Below are 21,649 nucleotides of genomic sequence, written 5' to 3'. Positions count from 1 at the left end.
GGACAACAACTGATGTCAGGATCCGTGAGCTAGGAGTCAGCCAGAATTCCCAGACTGAATTGAGATCCAGTGACTCTTGCTGGAAAGGGTACATGTGTGAATGTAGGGTGAGAACAGGATCTGTCTCAGCAATGTTGCCCTCCATCGATGAATACACTGTAATAATCACTGTTTGGGATCATACATTAATAAAGAACACTTGGGGAAGGTACAGATGTGTAACTGGCACCTATGGAACAATATGCTAGCAAAAGTCAGCAATTTCAGGGGAGGAGGGGAGAAAATGGAATATAAGGTGTAACTTGAGCATTAACATTAACTCCTAAGCATAAAAATTACTAAATATTGTCACTAAAAATAAACAGAAATTCTATTTGAGATTAATTCGCTCCCCTTCCCGCCTGACTGTCCTTCTGTTCAGATTAACATTAGTGATGTGACGTGAATCTTGGTGTGAGTGTCAGAAAAAGCATTTCGAGTCTAATGAGACCCATATATGAAGTGCAAAGCAGGTGATGTTTATTATGAAACACACAGCCGCATCTGGTTTCGCACACTCGCTGAGCCCTGGATGTACGTGTGATGTTTTGTATCACCAGATGTTCTGCCTCACGTCTAATCGTAAGTTACTTTGTACTTGCATTTTTAGAGTAGCGCTCTTCAATTTAACACCTTTATTACTGATGTGTTACATCTAGCAGGCTACCTGCATTTGCAGTCATACAAAGTGAAACATAGTTAATGTAACCTAGTTTAGATTAAAAGAAAAAAGTACACTGCTGGAAATCTGAAACAAAAACAGAAAATGCTGGAAGTAAATAATCGAACTGTTGGTATCCGAAAAGAGAACAGCTAAATGTTTCAGGTAGAGAATTTTCTTCACAACCTTGCTTATATATCATATATGATACTATGATCGTTGTTCCCTAAATATTCCCTCACTGACACTTGCTCCACTTGGCCTGCCTCATTCCCCATGATCTCTATCCACAGACATCTGACAAGTTTATATGTGTGGACAGGAGGGGATCAGTTGTGATGCTCCCACCGCCCCTGACAGTTGAATAACCTCCCTACTGAATACCACTTAGGCAAGGTACCAAAGGGAAGATAGCACCTGTGGAAACACCCAGTGCAAATCAATACCTTTTAACAGAGGTAGGAAGGAAAGTTTTTTTTAGGGGAGGGGGAAGAAGTCTTTTTAAAAAAGCTTATGTGTGCTAATAGAAAAAAGATGTTGCAGGTTTAAAATGAATGACTGGTTACAGACATGTGTACAGCATTTCCTAAGATTGAGGGAGATTTTTTAAAAAACAGAATATGCTTCGACACCTTTTGCATTCAAGCATATTTATGTGTGAAAAGAAACAGTTTCAAACCACAGTTTAAAATCCACAGACTTGATCAGCAGGATGTAACATATGAACAACTCAGCCCTGCATATTGAAATGTTCCTTCGCTATCTTTTGACGTTTGATTCTAAGTGATAAAGATCATGTCAGTTACAGAAGGTGACTTTCACTTTTCTGTAAAATCTTAAACAATGTAAACCACTGCTTGAAACATTATACAATCCTTTTCCTTAGCAAGATAACGGGCTAGCTAAATTTTGGAGATCAGGACAGAAAAGAAAGTTAGAATCAGGAAATTACAGGCTCATTAGCTTAATTTCGGATGTAGGCAAGTTGCTACAAGGGATCATTAGGAACACACTGCATGGCCACCTTATGATAAACTTGATAGAGGAGGGGTTATTACAGAGTCTTAACACAGCTTCTGGAAAAGGTCATGTCTCTTCCTCTCTTTGGAGGAAGTGACTAGGTTGGTGGATGTAGGTAACCCAGTTGACATTGTGCACCTTGACTGTCAAAAAGTCTTTGACCAGATGCTGCACATTAGGCTATTTAATAAGATTGAGTCCTTAGGGATTAGCAGGCAGATTTTGGATAAGTAATTGGTTGAACTCTCATCGATAGTAGGTTGTTGTTAATGGTAGGGATTCTGCATGGGGACTGGTTAGATAGAAACATAGGAATAGGAGTAGGCTATTCAGCCCCTCGAGCCTGTTCCACCATTCAATGAGATCATGGCTGATCTGTATCCTAACTCCATTCACCCATCTTGGCTCCATATTCCTTAATACTCTTGGCTAGCAAGAATCTATCGATCTCAGATTTAAAATTATGAATTGAGCTAGCATCTACTGCTTTTGTGGGAGAGTGTTGCACACTTTCAGCACCATTTGCGTGAAGGAGTGTTTCCTAACTTCTCTCCTAAATTGCCTGGCTCTGATTTTAATTTTATGTCCCCTTGTCCTAGGTTCCCCCACCAGTGGAAAAAGTTTCTCTCTATCTACCCTATCAATTCCTTTCAAAATTCTAAAACCTCAGTCAAATCTCCCCTTAACCTTTTATATTCCAGGGAATAAAAGCCTAGTTTATGTAATCTCTCATAATCTAACTCTTGGAGCCCTGGTAACATTCTGGTGAATATGTGATGTACTCCTTCCAATGCCAATAATATCTTTTCTAAGGCGCGGTGCCAAGAACTGTACACAATACTTCAGAAGTGGTCTAACCAGGGTTTTGTATATCTGCAGCAAAACTTCCTCCCTTTCATATGCTAGCCCTTTAGTTATAAAGGCTATTGGCCTTTTAAATTATTTTTTGTACCTGACTACTACATTTTAGTGATCTATGTACATGGACCCCTAAATGTCTTCGGATCCTCCATCGTTCCTAACTTTTCACCATTTAAAAAATACTCGTATCCATCCTTTTTTGGTCCAAGATAGATGACCTCACACTTACCTGCGTTGAAATCCATCTGCCACAGTTTTGCCCAAGCATGCTACATTTACCTATTCATGCCTCAAATTATTCATTGCCTGTATCCCAATTGGATTGATATCAAAGTGATGAAATCTTTGTAGGTTCAGAGGCTCACAGTCGTTTTAAAAAAAAATGAATGCTACCAGTTGTGCTTTTTTCCAGAAGGACGTTGGGAATTTTAACCCGGAAGAACGGGTGGGTTGGGGTCAGGTGGCAAGTAGAAATTTCAGAAATTTGAAGTGCAACCGCAACCCGCCTCCAACGCGCCCACTTCCGGGTTTAACGGAGGCGCATTTGGCTGCGTGCGAGAAACCTACTCGCCAGAGGCAGCTCGATCATTAGGACAGGCTGGTCGGTAATTATCGCAGTCATTTAGATGATTAGCAGATGTTAATGAGGCGATCTTAAATTGAATTCAACAGTCACTTGAATTTAACGCCTCCAGCACGGGTTTCCCAGAGCTCGGGAAACTCGTCGGTGAAACGGAGAAGGGATTGGGCTGCAGTTCATGGGGTTCTTTAAAGTTAGGATTGCCCGATGTGAATAAAAGCTCAGTGCTTACAGCTGGTGTCTCAGTTCCCTCTGACAAACGATTAGCTGAGAGTTCTTGTGATCATACAGCTTTTTCAGAACTTTGGAGGCTTTCAAACGGACAAGATCAGGATGCGGGGTGGGGGGTGGGGGGGGCGCTATGGATGTATTAGGACATCGGATGAGGAAGAGAATCACCATCCATGGCAGCGACGTTGTGCTGTGGTGGAATCGACAGGTGCACAAGGGAGAGGTGCTCAACACAGATCTGGAGAAGAGCAGAGAGGGGAGCAAGGTGGAGAATAGCAGAGAGAGGAGCAGAGTGGGGAGGAGCAGAGTGGGGAGGAGCAGAGTGGGGAGGAGCAGAGGTTGCAGGAGGCACTACCCATGTGAGACGGTCTACAAACAGAGGCTGAGCTTTCTTGACCTATCTGAAAAGCAGTGCCTAGACAGGCTCAGATTGAGTTGGCGGGTGGTTGCAGACATCTACAGCCTCCTTCAAGAAGAGCTGCTCCCGGCCGGACCTGGTGGCCATGCATTGCCTGTCGCAGTCAAAGTCACCACTGTCCCCAATTTCTTTGCCTCTGGCTCCTTCCAGTGCACCACCGGTGACATCTCCAGGGTCTCTCAGTCGGCTGTACATAAATGTATAAGGCAGGTAATGGATGGGTTGTTTCACAGGGCATCTACTTATGTGAACTTCGCCCGCGACGACGATAGCCAGAATGAGCGGGCAGTTAGTTTTTCCTCACTGGCTGGCTTCCCACAGGTACAGGGTTCCATCGATTGCACACACGTATCAATCCGAGGACCACCACATGAGCCAGGAGTTTTTATTAACTGCAAGGGATTTCATTCCATCAGTGCACAGCTGGTGTGCAACCACAAGAAAAGGTTCATGCAGGTGTGCGTCAGATTCCCTGGGAGTTGTCATGATACCTTTACAATGTGCCAGTCCAAATTCCAGAGCTCTTCCTACCAGGAGACAGATTTAAGGGCTGGCTCACCGGAGACAGGGGATACCCCCTTCAAACTTGGCTCATGACACCTGTGAGGAACCCCAGCAATGAGGCGCAACAGCGCTACAACCATAGCCACGTGACCACCAGATGTGTCATCGAGCAAGCCTTTGGCATGTTGAAGATGTGTGTCAGGTGTCTGGATAGGTCTGGAGGAGCCTTCAGTACTTGCCAGTGAGGATGTTCAGAATCATAGTGGTGTGCTGGATCCTGCACAACATTGTGCAGTAGGGAGGGTTTCAGATGGAGGATGACCAAGACGCTCGTCAATCATCTTCTGATAATGAGAACATTGAAGAGGAGGAGGAGGAGGACTAAGAGTAATATGAAGGTGGGGCACCCATCGCTAGACCAGCCGTGTACATTGCTGCCCGGGATGCCAGGGATTCCCTCATATCTCAAAGGTTCACTTAATTAATCAGATTGGGAAAAATAAAAATTGAAATACTCCAGCCCTCTCCCACCAGCACCAACCCCCCCCACCCCCAATTTGCACAAAACAGTCTTTCGACCACACATATACCCAATGCATATCTGCCCAATGGATCCCATCATGTATTGACATTCATCATGAAGCAAATGAAAGGGCAAGTTGGCACTCTGGACCCAATAATGGCCAAGACGTGGAAGCGGTGCTAATCAAGGAGATGCTGTCAAAGCAAACTTGGTGAGTTGCTGCAATGCATCCTGTAGATAGCACATACTGCCGCCACAGTGCATTGGTAATGGAGGGTGTGGGATATTGAGTCCAGTGGCAGGGGTATTCATCGAGCCAAATTGCTGTGCCCTATATGGTGCCAAGCTTCTTGAATGTTGCTGTGGCTGCATCCACCAGTTGAATGGTGAGTATTGTCTCATACTCCTGACTTGATGATGGAGAGGATTTGAGAGGTCAGGAGGTGAGCCACCCATCACAAAGTACTCACTGTCTAAGGTCAATATCACTTTCTAATTTATATATACTGGAATAAGCCAATGGTTTAAATGCTGATTGATTGCTCTATTAAATGAAAACTAACACCACTGGTAACTATCCCTTTAAGAAGATAAATCAATGTATGCGCACTTTTAGCAACGCTGCATTTATTGGCCATCCTGAGATGCACTATCAATCATTGTCTTGATATGGCTGGACCAAATATACTTCTAGTCAATGGGGCTCCCCAAGGTGTTGATGGTGGGGGAGTCAGCAATGGTGGTGCCTTTGAAGGGGTAGGTGGATGGATTTTCTCTTGTTGGAGATGGCACTTATGTAGTAAAAAATGTTGTCTACCACTTATCAGCCTCACTGTTCCACCAAAATTCATGGAGTAACCTGGAAGCATGTACATTTACAGAGATGTCAGAGACTACCCAACCACCCCAACCCTACCCGTGGGCATGGTGCACCTTCTTCCCTGTGTGGGGCCATTACAAAACAGCATGCATGCTTTTTGTGGTGGCAATGCTCATTCACAGCACAACATTGAACTATCATAGTCAAAGTGTTGGTGTGGCCTGCTAAAGTGTGCAGAAATGGCAGAGAGGTTATCTGCATACTTTACATGCTATCTACTTAAGGGTGCTGCAGGTGAAAATTTACATTTCTGCCCTGCCTTTGATTCCTCAGTGATGATAATGTACACAAAGGTGGAAACACTATCCTTGGCACTTCTGTTGAAATCGGTGAGCTTTATTTGCATTTTCTCCCAGGCCCAATTAGCCTGCACTCATTCAACTTGGACTTGTACATTAACACCTGCTCCATAAGAGCATCACCCTCCTTTGCTGTATCTCATACAGCAAGATCCCTTGCTGTACCCTCCAAATGAGTCCTCTAAAAATATGGGAGTTTTTCCCATTGCGCTCATTGCTTACATTTTGGCTAAAATAAACTATTCACTCGCTGTTTTCACAATGATACTTGTGCTGTCATGAAAACATAACTAAAAGTCCCCTCTTTAATGGTGAAAAACAGCTTCTCAAAAGCTGCTACCAGTGATTTTACAACCCCATCCAGTCATGCCACTGGCCAGCCTTCCTGTGCATGTTTTTGATGCCAGTGCAGATGCACTTGTGCCACGGGCAGATGCTGCACTGATTTTGCTGCCCTTGCAACATTGAGGCTTAAGCATCTTGTTGGAAAGTACTTAATTTCCCTATCACAGCTTATCCTAGTTGAGCACAAAAATTGACCTCCCAAAAATTTTAAATGATTTTTTTAAAGTCTAAATTTGACCAAACTTTAACTATATAGGCCCAGAAATTGCTCAGAGTGGCGAACCAACAATAAAGCCGCTCCATAGATTTATACTAACCCACTAACTTAATGTGGTCTTTACTGGGTGCACTTCCTCTAATAGGAAGTGAAGAAGAGCCCAGTGTTCGCGCCAGGGAAGCTGGGACCCAGGGGAGAAGTGAGAGGAGCATTCTCTCCCCTCAACCAATTAGATAGCAGGATTTTTGACAAGCTGTGAACAGTTTCTGCAAACTGGAACCTAAGATCCAGGAAGTGAAAGGTACAACACTAAAATCATTTGTAAAAACAGTTATAGACAGCGAAAAAAAGAGAAGATAAGAAATAATCGAATTAAACAAAAGAGACAGAAGGAAAAAGTAAAAAAAACATTTTTTTAATGATCAAAAACTATTAAAATAAGGAGTAATGAGACTCCACGTTTTTAGAAGTTAATTTTTAGTTGTTTGACAGTCATTAAGACTTACTACGCTATTAAAACCTAGTTTAGACCTGGTATTTTTAAGCGTATCTGTTTTGGGGCTATATTAGTTACTTTCCAGCTGGGCAGAAGAGCAAGTTGGCGCTGGTTGGTTGATTCTGTTGATTTCAGCCAACGATATCCCTTTAATGCTGTTATGCCCTCACCGTTTGTTTTTAAGCAATTTCTGGGCCATTATTAATTATGAAAGTGTTCATAGTACTTTATGCCTAATGATAATGTGTCAATGTGGAAACTTGAAAGTGACTTTCTGAAGAGCATCTTATATCCTGATGTGCAAAAATCTTAATGTTGCATATACATTTGTAAGCTGTGATGGATTGATGACTGCAATGCTTGGTTTCCCAATTTGTGCAGCAAGAAAACATATACAGACAGTATTATGCTTGCAAATCTGCTTGCAGGTGTATTCTGAAACTATGATTTTCAAAAATGTACAAAACAAGTTGCAACATTTTTTTCAGTGCACTGAAATAATTGGAAGTGTAAATGAAAACTGGAATCTCTCAAATTTGTAACATTCTCGGCTCAAAAGAGTCATAATGAAAATCGCCCGCACTGTGTTGATTTGATATAATTTGCACCATTCCTCCTAGAACTGATACCTGTTAATGTATGACAGCAGCAAGTTTGGGAATGGCTTTGCAAGTCATTTTCCCACTGATGATCATGCTGCACAGAGATACCCATAAATATGCTGTAAATAAGTACTAGAGTTTCTTCAAACACTCAATCGCTATTGTTCAGAAAACAGGCCCTCATGAGACTTGTTTGATTTGTGTGGGTGTGCAACTCCTATAGCACATACATTGAAACTCAGTGATATCCCTTTGAACAATTATTTTTATATGCATGGCATTTCTCGTCATTACCTTTTGCTACCTGTATTATTTCAAGCCTAATTACCAAATTGTTATGCCTGTTGACTGTAAATAGTTTTCCAACAAATTCTGGTGTTTTAATGACGAGTTCACTGATTGATGCAGTGGCAAAGGCAGCTGAAGGCATAGCTACCAATGATGAGGCAAAGGGAAGGAAAAGGACTTTGCATAAGAGACCAGAGTTGGAGAAACAGAGAGCTCTGTGGGAGTTGTAGGACTGAAGAAGGTTACGGTTTTAGGGAGAGGAAAGGCCATGAAGGGATGTAAACATGAGGATGAGAATTTTAAATTGGAGGTGTTAGAGGTCCAGGAACCAATGTAGGTCAACAATGATAGGAGTGATGGTGAGCAGGACTTGGTGCAGGATACAGGCTGAAGTTTACAGAGGGTGGAGGATGGGAAGCCGGCCAGGAAAGCATTGGAATAATTGAGCCTGGAGCTGACAAATGCATGGATATAATTTCAGCAAAAGGTGGGCTGAGGCAGAGATGGAGACCAGCTGTCCTGTGTAGATCCTTCCACCATGCTGAAGTTAATGTCTATCTTATATTTGATGAGAAAACTTGCGATGGGTAGCGCCTCTTGAAATCATGGCCCTGATATTTGTGGGGAGGGATCTTGTGGAGGTGGGGGGGGTTTATAGCGGCCGGGAAACCCGGAAAAGTGGATAATGCGGAGGTCCCGTCGAATTTAACGGCAGGACCACATTGAAATTTTTTTTCTCTGTTTCTCTGCCGGCAGTCAGCCGGACTGATAGGCTAGCTGGGTGTCAGGCTAGGCCGCAGTCGGGGAGAGGAAGGAAGGAGGGAGAGAGAGAGTGAGGTTGTAGAGGTCGGGGGGGCGCGGTTGTGGAGGTCGGGGTGGGGGGCGGTTGTGGAGGTCGGGGGGGGCGGTTGTGGAGGTCGGGGGGGGGGTGGTTGTGGAGGTTGGGGGGGGGGGCGTTTGTGGAGGTCGGGGGGGGGCGTTTGTGGAGGTCGGGGGGGAGAAACTGTGTCTTTGGGAGATCGGGAGGGCATCGGATTGCGGGGAGGGAGGCTGATGGAGGAGGGGGTGTCAGCGGATTGCGGGGAGGGAGGCCGATCGCGGGTGGGTTCTGTGGATCGTGGGGAGGGAGGCCAATCGCGGCAGGTTCACTTGGGGTTTGGGAGGAAGCACTCCTGCCCCTCCTGGCCCACAAGCAGCGCTGAGAAGGTCCATACCTGCTGGATCCGGCCATTCTTGTCTCCCTTCAGCTGCTGGGTTTCCCAAGCCCAGGGAAATCTGGCCCACAGCCGTTAAATGTAAAAGTCTGGTAAAATTTGCGGCACGCAGTCTCATTAACATATTTAAATAACTGACCTGCCCCCCAACCCACCTCCGTTAAAACTGGAAGTGGGTTGGGGGGCAGGTCAGTTATTTAAATATGTTGGAGACAGGTTGGGGTTGGGTTTCCGATTTTTGAAATTTTAACCCCTCCTGCCCGTTCTGGGGGTTTAAAATTCCTCCTCATATCTTAATATATTTAAAGTCCACTGCCCACATGATTGAGTTGCACAGAGGCAAAGGATTGATTCTTCAACTGGTAAAATCACCATCTGATGGGTTATGGCATATGTCCACGCTGCAGTCTGGAGAATGGTGGCAATGCACCTGCACGTTTTATGGTGACTTGTGCTATTCACCATGCTGGTCATGAAGAGCTTCTATTACCTGCTGTCCGCCCACTGAGAGCTCAAATCCACATTTGTCAGTTGCCTAATGACCAACTGGTGACTATTCTCCTTGGCAGCAGAGCGTGTAAGCAAGATCTCTTAGGTATTGAATTGGGTCCATTGAGGCAATGCGCAAATGGAACTACAAATACTGCAGCTTTTACTATGAACTTTATTCACGTTTTTCAATTTGATAGTTTAAGAGAAAGGTGTTAAAACTTCAGCCAGTGTATCACATTCAACCCCAGGTCTTGGCCATCCAGTCCTTGAAGCCCAGGCAACTCAGTTCTATTTGTGCTAATATTTCTTATTCACTGATTTGTCCTGATTTAATCTTGTGGACCTGGAGGGCTGGTCTTAGTGCTGTTGTTTCATTGGTGTGTAAATCCTAAATCAGAATGCCAAGATGAGTTAGCATCAGTAAGTGCAAATTAGTAGGTACATGGATTTGAACTTTATCCGTGGTCTTTGGGCTCCCTGGTGAGCACCAATGCAGCCCATGGAAGCAAAATGCTTGGTCACGCCGGCTAAAGGTATTACAAATGTTTTCATAGTTAGCCATAAGGTCACACAGATGTGAGGGCCAATTTTCCTGGGTTTAACATGCAAATAATGCCTGAAAAATAAATGTTATGCGCACAAAAATGGACACTAATTCTTTTCCTCACGTTCTGTGTCTGACTAACGCTGCAACAGAATTTCCTGTATGGCTTTTCAGTTGGTTGAATTACATGCAAATGAATGTCTAAGGCCTCTGCACTTGAATTTCCTGCACTAGCACTGGGTGCAGTTCAGGGGCAAACTACTTCCAGAAAAACCTGGCACTATTTCCAGAGCCAATATTTATATTTAGCTATCAATCTTCAAGGTACAGGCTGGTTTTGCCAGGAAAGGTCTTTATTTTGGGATTTTTGAATAAAAAATGTTTTTTTTTGCTTCTGTCCTTGTTGCAGTATGCACATTTAATGATGCAGCCCACGTTCAGTACTGTGCGGACTGCCCCCGCCCCTTGTGCGATTTGGTTTATTTGAATGCATGTGAGGAACAGCAACCACAAGCTCTCTTGACGGTTGCTGAAGTCATTCATCAAGGCCTCTCCTGAGCCACTAACAGCTGTTACCCTACCACAGAGTTGTAATTCACCCTCCCCTATCTTACACCTGCTCCATGCCACCAGGAATAAAATGAGAGCCTCACGGTGAAACTAGCACCCTCCTCCTATTCTCACACCCACACTTGTTCCTCCATCTATTGCTTGGCACAACTCTGATGCCTTTTACTAGCTCCCCACTAGGCAGACGGCAGCAAATTGCTGCCACTCCAGCCCTTGAACTCATCCACAGGGGACAGAACCTTTAAATTAACATGAAGATACGCATGTCACAGCTTTTGGCACACATGAATTAAATTCAAAGCTTTCCATAATTCATCAGAGGTGTCCAGATGAAAATCCTGCCCCATTACCTGCAGGCAACAAAGCGTTTCTGGCTCTCCCATGGATATTAACTATATCTGTCCCTTTAATGGTGCTGCTGCCTTTAACGGAATACCCATCCTCACCTCTTTATGAGGTGTGACAAAGCCGGCAATAACCAAGAATAATGAAGAAATGTATTCGCTGGGATGGGCATGTTTTGGGGGGGTTCCAAATGTGCTGCACAATTGAGATGAGGAAGAGGAGTTCCTGAATGGCCAGCACATGCAGAAGCAACAACCCCTCAGGTCTTTTGACCACATCAATCACTACCCCTGCACCTGTACCTGAACATGTCAGACGAAACCTAGCTTTGCTATCTCTGCCACAAAGTTGTGCCATCTGCTGCACAGCGAACTGCCCATTACATCTGGATCAGGGGTGCCTCTGCTCATAAAAATGGATGTGGAGATGCCGGTGAAAAATAAATGCCGGTGAAAAATAAATGCCATAAAAATGGAGGTTACCACAGCATGAAGCTACGAACTTGCCATCTCCCTTTAAGAAGCCTGCTTCAGCCAATGAGGTCCTGGGGCTCACGATGCACTAGCTTTTTATGGGCGAGGCTCACACTGTGTAAAATTCAACCTGGGACCAGAAGAAAGACGATTTTAATATTTAAATGAGGCTGTGTATGCCTGTAATGCAACCTTATTATTTTGGTCTAAATTGCCTATCAGAGAAGCAGGTGTGTGAGTTCAGGCACCCAATTGTTCAACCCATAAAGGCTGTGTGCAAGGCCCCATGGCTGCTGGTGTCACCTCACAAAACCTAAACTACAACCTCATCCCTAAAGATACACTTCAAGTCAACATGGAACAAAAGAAGGCTCGTCTGATTTATCCAAGAAACTGCTCCAAACCAAGAAACTGTAAGAAAAACTGAAAGCAGTGTTTACTGTTTTAAAATTACAGTTTGCAGGGAGCAACATCTTCATCACCTTTCCAGTGGGTGCTCTTGACTCCACCAGTTATACATGGTACCCATGTGGGCTTTAGAGCTCTACATATCAACCTCATGGCCTTCATGAAGAGAAAGGGCTTGCAGTCATTTAATGTTCAGGTGACATCTGACCAAAGAAACATCATCATGCACAACAGTGCCTATTAACTAGAGAGCAGCCATATTGCCTTCTTTGTGCAACATTCTACAGTGCCTGCATTATTTGAAGGAGAAGATAGACTTGGTGGATGGCTCTTAGGAGAATAGGGCTATCCTCTGCTTCCATACCCACTGACCTCACTAAGGAACACCCAACAGCAGAGAAACTCCTAAGGCTGGATGCCGCAGCTTCAGTTTGCTGTTGCTCGGCCACCACCTCCAAGAATGTTAGCCACATTGAAAGACCTTGTGCAATAGGGCATTGCTTGAAATGATACTTTTCAGAGGGTGGGGCAGTTCCCATCTTGGGTTTGTTCTGTGCTTGGTAGGTCCTAACAGCTTCTTTTCTCCATTGCCCACCCTCTCCTTAAACCTCCCTGCTCTGCCCCCTCCACCCTCATTCCAACAAATGTGAGGACTTCTTTGCCACGAAGGTTGAGACCATCTGTTCAGCTACATCTGCAAACTACCACATAATCCCCAACATCCCTTTTCTTTTCAAAGTCCTTGAATGTGTTGTTGCTTCCCAAATCCATGCCCATCTTTCCCGCAACTCCGTTTGAATCTAAAAATGGGCGCACTGAATTTCTAGGCCCATAAGTGGGGAATTGGATGACGCAGTGAGTTAGACACTGATGTCTGGAGCATGGGTTCAAATTCCACCTAGACCACTGAGATTATTATCTTCTGTCTGTTAGCGCTAAGTGAAATGAGTTTGGGCAGTGTCAATCACACAGTTCCTAATGGGCATAGGCCCATAGTAGAAAACTGCCCTTAATTCAGCACTGAATTAGTAGTATTACTCAAGGCGCTACACAGCCAATTAATTACTTTTCAAGTGTAGTCTCATTTATTATGTAGTTGAACCTTGGATAGACTCTGACGATGTTTACTCCCAATAATTTTTGGTACTTTTATCTTCATCAGAGTGATTGTCACATGTTAAATTCTCTTTCTGAGAACAAGAGCAGGAATGCAAATGGGATGAAAATGAACACTTCATAGAACAAACCTCAGCAGAGGTCAATGCTTTGGCCGTTCTTTAATCAGATCATCTGAGCTGCCCTGAAGGCTTGGTGGGAAAGACACTGCCTGTTGTAGTTCTAAGCCACACAGACCAAGTGCCAGGTTCAATTCTCAGTCTGTGCTGAGTTAGCTGGTCTCTGCCATGGTAATCATTGGGGCATTACAATTGGTGTCGACACACCGGGACTGGAGAAACAAGTTGCCCTGCATTGAATGATTGCTACAAGAAGGTGTTATATTTCAGATGAGGACCGAATCAGAAATGGCTATGATGCCCTCTGTTTAGGCATAATCTGCCAATATTCACTGTCCAAGCTTATACCTGCCTTTTGGCAGGAGGTTACCCTGGACTGCCGATCCCCATGAAATCATAGCCCTATCTGAGTCAGGATTTCAGAAGGGGGGATTGAAGGGGGAAAAAAACTGGAAAACAATAATAATAATCTAATCGTTGAAAATATTTTTTCTCTAATTCACCCTGCAACTTGTTGTAGTGCCATTGGTTGATGGTAGGTAGAAATATACAGGAGGAGATGATTTTGAACATAAGTAACAATGAAAGCCTTTGCAGACTTGTAGAAAAAATAAAATGAAACCTCATTTCTATGGCTGAAAGGCCAATATCTTACTTTGGAACCAATATTTCTCACACAGTAAAGTGGGGAATGAACAGAAAAGCAACGAGAATTGTGATCGACATTGATGGGAGAGAGTCAGCTGGTGAAGAGATGGTGTAAGGGCTATACACAGTGAATGTGAAGGATGTTTCACATGGATAGAATCATAGAATGGTTACAACAGAGAAGGGGGCCATTTGGCCCATTGAGCCCGTGTCGCTGGACGGCAGAATATACTGTTTTGGGGTCAGGCGCCCTAAAAATTTCCCTTTTGGTATTGTTTTGTCAAGGGAGATTGCCTGTGGTATGTGGAGGGGAATAAATGAAGAACAAATTATTATTTCACTTCTCGGATCAGGTACTGACAAACATCAGAGTGAGACCGAGACATTGTCACACAAAATTTGTTTCTGCATTTCTAAACCATAAAGCTATAATCCTTGTTGACATTTTCTGTTAAAACATTTATGTTTCAGCTGTCTGCAATTTACTAAAATGCTGATATGCCACTATAATTTAGATTCTAAGGCAAGCCTTAGTTGAGATTAAAAGATTGTAAATGCTTTACTAAAAACAGACAATCCTGTAAATGTGCAACATTGGTCAGTCAGCAAGTGAAAGAGAAAAGACGGGTTAACATTTTGGGTGTATAATATTCATCAAAAGATCAACTCCTGTCAGGGTTATTAAATAATTATAGAGCATTCAGTACAACAGTATCTTCTGTTTCACACATTTAGGCAGGCAACGTGTTGAGTATGGATAAGCAGTAAAACAAATTCTGAATCTACCTCGATTTAATTGGAATTTGAACATTTTTTGAACTTCAGTCTCGTTTGAACTCTTTGCATATGCAATGAGATGCCCTTTTCAAAAATACCATCTTGTGTGTGTAAAGTAATTTCCCATTTTCACATCTTCATGCTTCATTTGCTAGTGTCCATAATTACAGCAGAATGAGCAGCAGCAGGTTTGTGACTTTATTTTTTTGTGATTTTCTGTGCTCAATGTAAGTGATGTCAGTATTGGGTAAAGGAAATCTTTTTCATTTTGAGCATCCAGTCTCGGCATCAAGCAGTCCCAAATTGAATGAAGCTTTCTCTATGCTACCCCAATACAATGTCGCAACCCTGGCCTAAAGACCCAAAACTGCTCCTTCTGCATCAGTGCAAGTTGTCTGTTTCCCACATTTTGTTTTTATTCGTCCATGGGATGTGGGTGTTGCTGGTGAGGCCGGCATTTATTGCCCAACCCTAATTGCCCTTGAGAAGTGGTGGTAAGCCGCCTTCTTGAACCGCTGCAGTCCGTGTGGTGAAGGTTCTCCCATAGTGCTGTTAGGAAGGGAGTTCCAGGATTTTGACCCAGCGACGACGAAGGAACGGCGATATATTTCCAAGTCGGGGGAATGTGCAGGTGGTGTTGTTCCCATGTGCCTGCTGCTCTTGTCCTTCTAGGTGGTAGAGGTCGCGGGTTTGGGAGGTGCTGTCGAAGAAGCCTTGGCAAATTGCTGCAGTGCATCCTGTGGATGTTACACATTGCAGCCACTGTGCGCCGGTGGTGAAGGGAGTGAATGTTTAGGGTGGTGGATGGGGTGCCAATCAAGCGGGCTGCTTTGTCCTGGATGGTATCGAGCTTCCTGAGTGTTGTTGGAGCTGCACTTATCCAGGCAAGTGGAGAGTATTCCATCACACTCCTGACTTGTGCCTTGTAGATGGTGGAAAGGCTTTGGGGAGTCAGGAGGTGAGTCACTCGCCACAGAATACCCAGCCTCTGACCTGCTTTTGTAGCCACAGTATTTATATGGCTGGTCCAGTTAAGTTTCTGGTCAATGGTGACCCCCAGGATGTTGATGGTGGGGGATTTGGTGATGTAAATGCCATTAAATGTCAAGGGGGAGGTGGTTAGACTCTCTCTTGTTGGAGATGGTCATTACCTGGCACTTGTCTGATGCGAATGTTACTTGCCACTTGTCAGCCCAAGCCTGGATGTTGTCCAGGTCTTGCTGCATGCGGGCTTGGACTGCTTCATTATTTGAGGAGTTGTGAATGGAACTGAACACTGTGCAATCATCAGCGAACATCCCCATTTCTGAACTTATGATGGAGGGAAGGTCATTGATGAAGCAGCTGAAGATGGTTGGGCCTAGGACACTGCCCTGAGGAACTCCTGCAGCAATGTCCTGGGGCTGAGATGATTGGCCTCCAACAACATGAGCCACTCTTGTGGCCTGCATGAGTGTGAGTGACAATTTGTGCATCGTTGTGGGCAATTTTGTGATTTAAATCCATATTTTAAGGAAAAGGGGAAGAAGTGGTCGTGCAGCTGTTATGAGTCAGAGTTAAGCGATGGTTTGAGTAATGTTGTCATGTTGTTTACTCATGTGAATAAAGGGTGACACAATCTAGTGGAATGTGGGCAGTTTGGACTGAAGACACCGCAGGTCAAGCTAAGGACATACAAGGTTTTCCCAATGGGCTTTCTGCATGTAAGTATATAAATGTATATGTCTTGCTTGTTTGCTATGATTGATTTACCAATAAAATATCAAAGCTGCTGACTCTAGGCTTACAAACCTATTAATTAAAATACAGGAATTAGTGATCTGATATCATACACTCTTGCCTCTGTTCTGGGTTCAAACCCCATTACTGGACTTGAGCGCAAAATTGAGGCTGACATTTTATTGCAGTACTGAGGACATGCTGCACTGTTGGAGGTACTATTCTATCTGACTGGTGTCTAATGTCAAGGCATGCCTGAGCCTGGCCTTTCTCCGGCTTCACTGCTGAGACAAGCCGGGAAGGGCTCTGCATTATGCTTCAGGTTGATGTATCTTGTCTAGTAGTAGCCTTATATGCAACTTTACCATATGAAAAGGTCTAGAGTTTGACATTGCTGGGGAGGTGGCTCTATCTTTGCTGCAGACAGAACTACATGGATGAGAGCATCGCAATGACCTTCACTCAGTGGTCTCCTTAGTGACATCTCATTACTTAAGTCTTCTCTTCTGTGTGACACTGTCTACCTTTGATACCAGAGCTTTACCTCCTTCTCCCTAGTTTCAAATGAATGAACTTTCCCACAATCCAGTATCCAGCCTAGAACATGACAACTGATCAGTCCTTTGCCCCTACATGGGCATGCCAATAATCATCACTTGGTTGAATATGCCAGCATCAAAGAAGTGCACCCTTTCCTGTTTGACTCTAAACTCCATGGGTAATAAAAGCATGATGCCAGTGCAATATTTTATTACAATAAAGTCCAAAGTGAACAGAAGCCAACCTACTCTTTCCTAGCACTGTGCTTCCCCAGGGTGGCTACACGAGCCTTTCTTTCACCTATTTTAGTGCTTCTCCTAGGTGCATCCCAAGGGCCTGTATTGTGAGGGGTGGTTAGTTGCTTATGGGACTGAGGTGGCCCTCCTATCATGGTAGCTTTCTCCTGGCAGGGAGCCATTACTGGTTGCATCTCTGCAGCTTGTTCCTGGAAAAGCTGGTCTCTTACATTTCACTGTTGCAGTGCTCTGAGGGGAAAAGCCTGTGGCTTGGCATGTGCTGATGTCCTGAGAGAAGGTAGTGTCAGGCAGGTGGACTCCAGCCATTGTTATTCCATTGGGACCTGGATCTGTGTACCTACTGAACAGCAGGATGGCTGGTCTAATGGTAGTTTTCAGATCATGAAAGTTAAGAAGTGACCAGGATCCAGTCAGTGACTCCACCTCCGTGGAAACACTACAGATGTGGTAGCAATAGGGAAAAGAATAGATAGCATACAGTACACCAACTTCCTAGACCATGGCGACTGCAATGCATGCTGATGTCTCTCAGAGCTTTCATGTAAAGTCATATTAAAAATAGAAAATAGCATAGAAAATACATTCTAATTGACTTCCGGAACCACACTTTAAAAAAAAAATATAGAAGAAACAAAGGAATTCTGACCTTTAACCAACCTGAGTTCTAACTTAATAACTGATGAAGGAAGAGAAAAAGAGATAGGGGACTAGATTTTCCCTTCTCTGCCTGTTTTCAGGTGATACCAGGGCAGGCAGGAAAGGGAAATCACCTGGTTAGCTGTTCCACTAGTTGAAAGCACTTCCAGGCCTTTCCTCCAGAAGTGACAACAGACACTGACTATGCCCTCCCATATTTGGACAGGCTTATTTAAATAGGAAAGTAATGAAGGAAATAGGCCATTCATTGTATTTTCCTTCATTAACACCTTACCTGGAAGTCAGGAATGGCATTGCTAAGGAGGTACAGATTTTGCCCACTTCTTCAGCTGGCCCTGAGGCAGCTGACCACAATTCTCTGCTGCAAATGCCTAGGGCCAGCAGCAACTGTATCCCTCCCCCACCACCTCCCTCCACACAGTTCACTCTACACCGCTACCAGAAATCCTGCTGACAATATTTAAATTAGCTGGCCCAGGAAAATCCACCGGATTAGTACTGGGAGCCATGGGTGGGTATAAAGCCCATTCTACTGCAGCTCTGGTGGGAATACCACTGAAGAGGAAAATGTAGGTTGGAATATTGTTTTAAGTAATGAAGAGGTGAGAAATAACAAAAACATGCTAAAATATAAGTATTGAGGAGGAAAACAGAGAAAGAATAGGAAAAAATGTTAACAAACACAACATTTTACATTAGAGTAATGTATCCATCTTATGAAATTGCTGGAATAACGCATCTCGCGGTGAGCAATGTGAATTGGACTGTTTTCCTCCCCCTTCAGATTGCACTATATTTACACCGCCCGGTGCTGGAAACGCGAAAAAAACAAAAGGCCATGAAAATAGCTAACGAGAAACATTGCAGAAGCTGGAAACCTGATATATAAAAAAACATAACTGAGTTCTGACAAAGTCTACAGTTGCAGTGTAAAGCTGTATCCCCTTCTTCCAGTTGCCGGATATGTTGGTTTGGTTTGCTGATATTTGAAATGCAACCAATGTGCAAGTGTGCAAAGAGCCAATGAAAGCACATAACTTTTTGAGCAGTCCTTGGCAGAAAGCTGGGACTAATATATTTGAATGAATATTAAATGTCTTATATCTGCATGTACTTTCTGTCAGTTTTTCTTTTATAAATTCCAACAACCACAACTATGATGGAAACTGCCTATGTTCGCAACCGTTTGACCCTGAGCTGAGCTTCCGACCCCATATCCTCTCCATCATCAAGACCGCCTACTTCCATCTCATTAACATCGCCTGTCTCCTTCCCTGCCTCAGCTCATCTGCTGCTGAAGCCTTCATCCGTGCCTTTGTTACCTATAGACTCAACTATTTTAATGCTCTCCTGGCAGGCCTCCCACCTTGAACCCTCTGTAAACTTGAGCCTCCTCCAAAACTCTGCTGCCCGTATCCTAATTCGCGTTCACCCATCACCACTGTGCTTGTTGACTTACATTGGCTCCTGGTCCAGCAACGTCTTGATTTTAAAATTCTCATCCTTGTTTTCAAATCCCTCCATGGCCTCGCCCCTCGCTACCTCTGTAACCTCTGCCAGTCCTACAACCCGCTGAGATCTTACACATCCCCGATTTTCATCGCTCCACCATTATTGGCCGTGCTTTCAGCTGCCTAGGCCCTAAGTTCTGGAATTCCATCACTAAACTTCTCTACCTCTCACTCCTCCTTTTAAGACGCCCTTAACCTCTTTGACCGAGCTTTTGGTCACCTGTCCTAATATCTCCTTATGTGGCTCGGTTATTTTGTTTGATAACGCTCCTGTGAAGTGCCTTGGGACATTTTATTACATTATAGGTGCTATATAAATGCAAGTTGTTATTACATAAACTTGTTATGGTTTAATTACACCCTCCCGCCAGCAGAGGCTCTGCAGTGTCTACCACTATAGAGAGAGTGCAATCACACTGCAACAAGTTTACATAGGCAGTTTCCAGTAAAAATGTGAACATAGGAATTTATAATGTAAATACAAAAATAAAGACAAAATGTGTGACTTTAAGAATGGGGACCGAATTATGACTGTGTACCCTGATCCAATTATCTCCCACCGCTTCACCTAAAGACTACGCTTCCCCATGCTTCCACCGCACCCTAAACACTGGGCCAAAATATGGCAGATGGAGTTTAATATGGGCATCCATTTTGGAACTAAGAAAGATAAATTGGAGTATTTTCCAAATGGTGAGAAATTAGGAACTGTAGAGGAGTGAAGAGATTTGGGAGTCCAAGAACACAAATCATTTAAAGCACAGATACAAAAAGCAATCAAAAAAGCTAATGGGGTGTTGGCCTTCATTTCAAGTAATGTAAATGTCCCAAGGCACTTTACAGGAGCATTATCAAACAAAATTTGACACCAAGCTACATAAGGAAATATTAGAACAGGAGACCAAAAGCTTGATCAAAGAAGTAGGTTTTAAGGAGCGTCTTAAAGGAGGAGAGAGAGATAGAGAGGAGGAGTGGTTTAGGGAGGGAATTCCAGAGTTTTTTTTATTCGTTCATGGGATGTGGGCATCGCTGGCGAGGCCGGCATTTATTGCCCATCCCTACTTGCCCTTGAGAAGGTGGTGGTGAGCCGCCTTCTTGAACCGCTGCAGTCCGTGTGGTGACGGTTCTCCCACAGTGCTGTTAGGAAGGGAGTTCCAGGATTTTGACCCAGCGACGATGAAGGAACGGCGATATATTTCCAAGTTTAGCTGAAGGCACAGTGGTGGAGCGATTAAGATTGAGGGTGTGCAGAATTGGAGGAGCGCAGTAATCTCGGAGGGTTTTGGGCTGGAGGAGGTTACAGAGATAGGGAGGGATGAGGCCACGGAGGGATTTGAAAACATGGTTGAGAAAATTGAGGTATTGCCAGACCCGGAGCCAATGTAGGTCAATGAGCGCAGGGGTGATGAGTGAACAGGACTTGTTGTGAGTTAGAATACAGAGAAACTATTTCCTCTGATGGGGGAAATCAAGAACGAGCAGACGTAATTTTAAAATTAGAGCCAGGCCATTTAGGAGTGAAATCAGGAAGCACTTTTTCACCCAAAGGCTCATTGAAATCTGGAATACTCTTCCCTCAAAAGGCTGTGGATACTGGGACAAGAAGGGTTATCATGTTTGGCACCCTCCTTAAGAGGCATCTATCTGAGTTACATGAGAAGAGGTGGTAGAGCAGGTGAATGTTGTGTCAGCTGTTACAATGTTTTTCTCCTAGATGAGGAAAAATATTAGCACTTTGAAGAAGTTTGCCAAATTGTAGAAACAATAAATCAACAAAATTTGGCTGCTGATTTTATCTCTTTTCAGTGTTCTACTATGATATGACACAAATCCACACTTTCAGCTCCACCAGCTGTATAATTACATGGGATGCTTATCTTAATTGCTTCTTTCGGTCTTTCTAACAGAAGCACAAGGCAACTTATATTCAAGAATAATGCATCTTTCACATATCCAGGAAACCACTTGCTGATGTTCTTGATTCTTCTCTTCCCTCGAGGAATTTGTCATTTACTCAGGCATTCTGCCAATAGGTAACTTACCTGGCATCACAATGTCATGGCATTGCATGGGTGGATACTGAAGGAGTGTCTTCTGGATTGTATTATATGCTTCGTCCTATCGTGTTTCCATAGGGATAGTTCAGGGGCCCATCCCCCTCACATGACACAGTGCCACTCATTCCACTGACAACAAGCATCAGCCCAGGAATATTCTTTCCAGGGGAAGACATAGAGCTATAGTTGAAGCAGGGAGCACCAGATGGAGCATACAGCATTGTTACGTTTCTCTTTC

The 21,649-nt window shown here is 43.9% G+C and overlaps 1 long non-coding RNA gene across 1 annotated transcript in view; it reads left to right on the top strand.

Moving 5' to 3' along the window:
* Positions 1 to 565: 565 nt before the first annotated feature.
* Positions 566 to 21,649, top strand: part of LOC137332738 (uncharacterized) — a 59,462-nt gene continuing 38,378 nt past the window's right edge. Inside the window, exons 1-2 of the long non-coding RNA XR_010965734.1 lie at positions 566 to 621; positions 16,279 to 16,373. This is a non-coding gene — a long non-coding RNA (uncharacterized lncRNA). The remainder of the gene's footprint in view (positions 622 to 16,278; positions 16,374 to 21,649) is intronic.

This window comes from Heptranchias perlo, chromosome 15 (assembly GCF_035084215.1).
Source record: "Heptranchias perlo isolate sHepPer1 chromosome 15, sHepPer1.hap1, whole genome shotgun sequence".
NCBI lineage: Eukaryota > Metazoa > Chordata > Chondrichthyes > Hexanchiformes > Hexanchidae > Heptranchias > Heptranchias perlo.
This window is presented reverse-complemented; position numbering and strand designations above follow the sequence as displayed.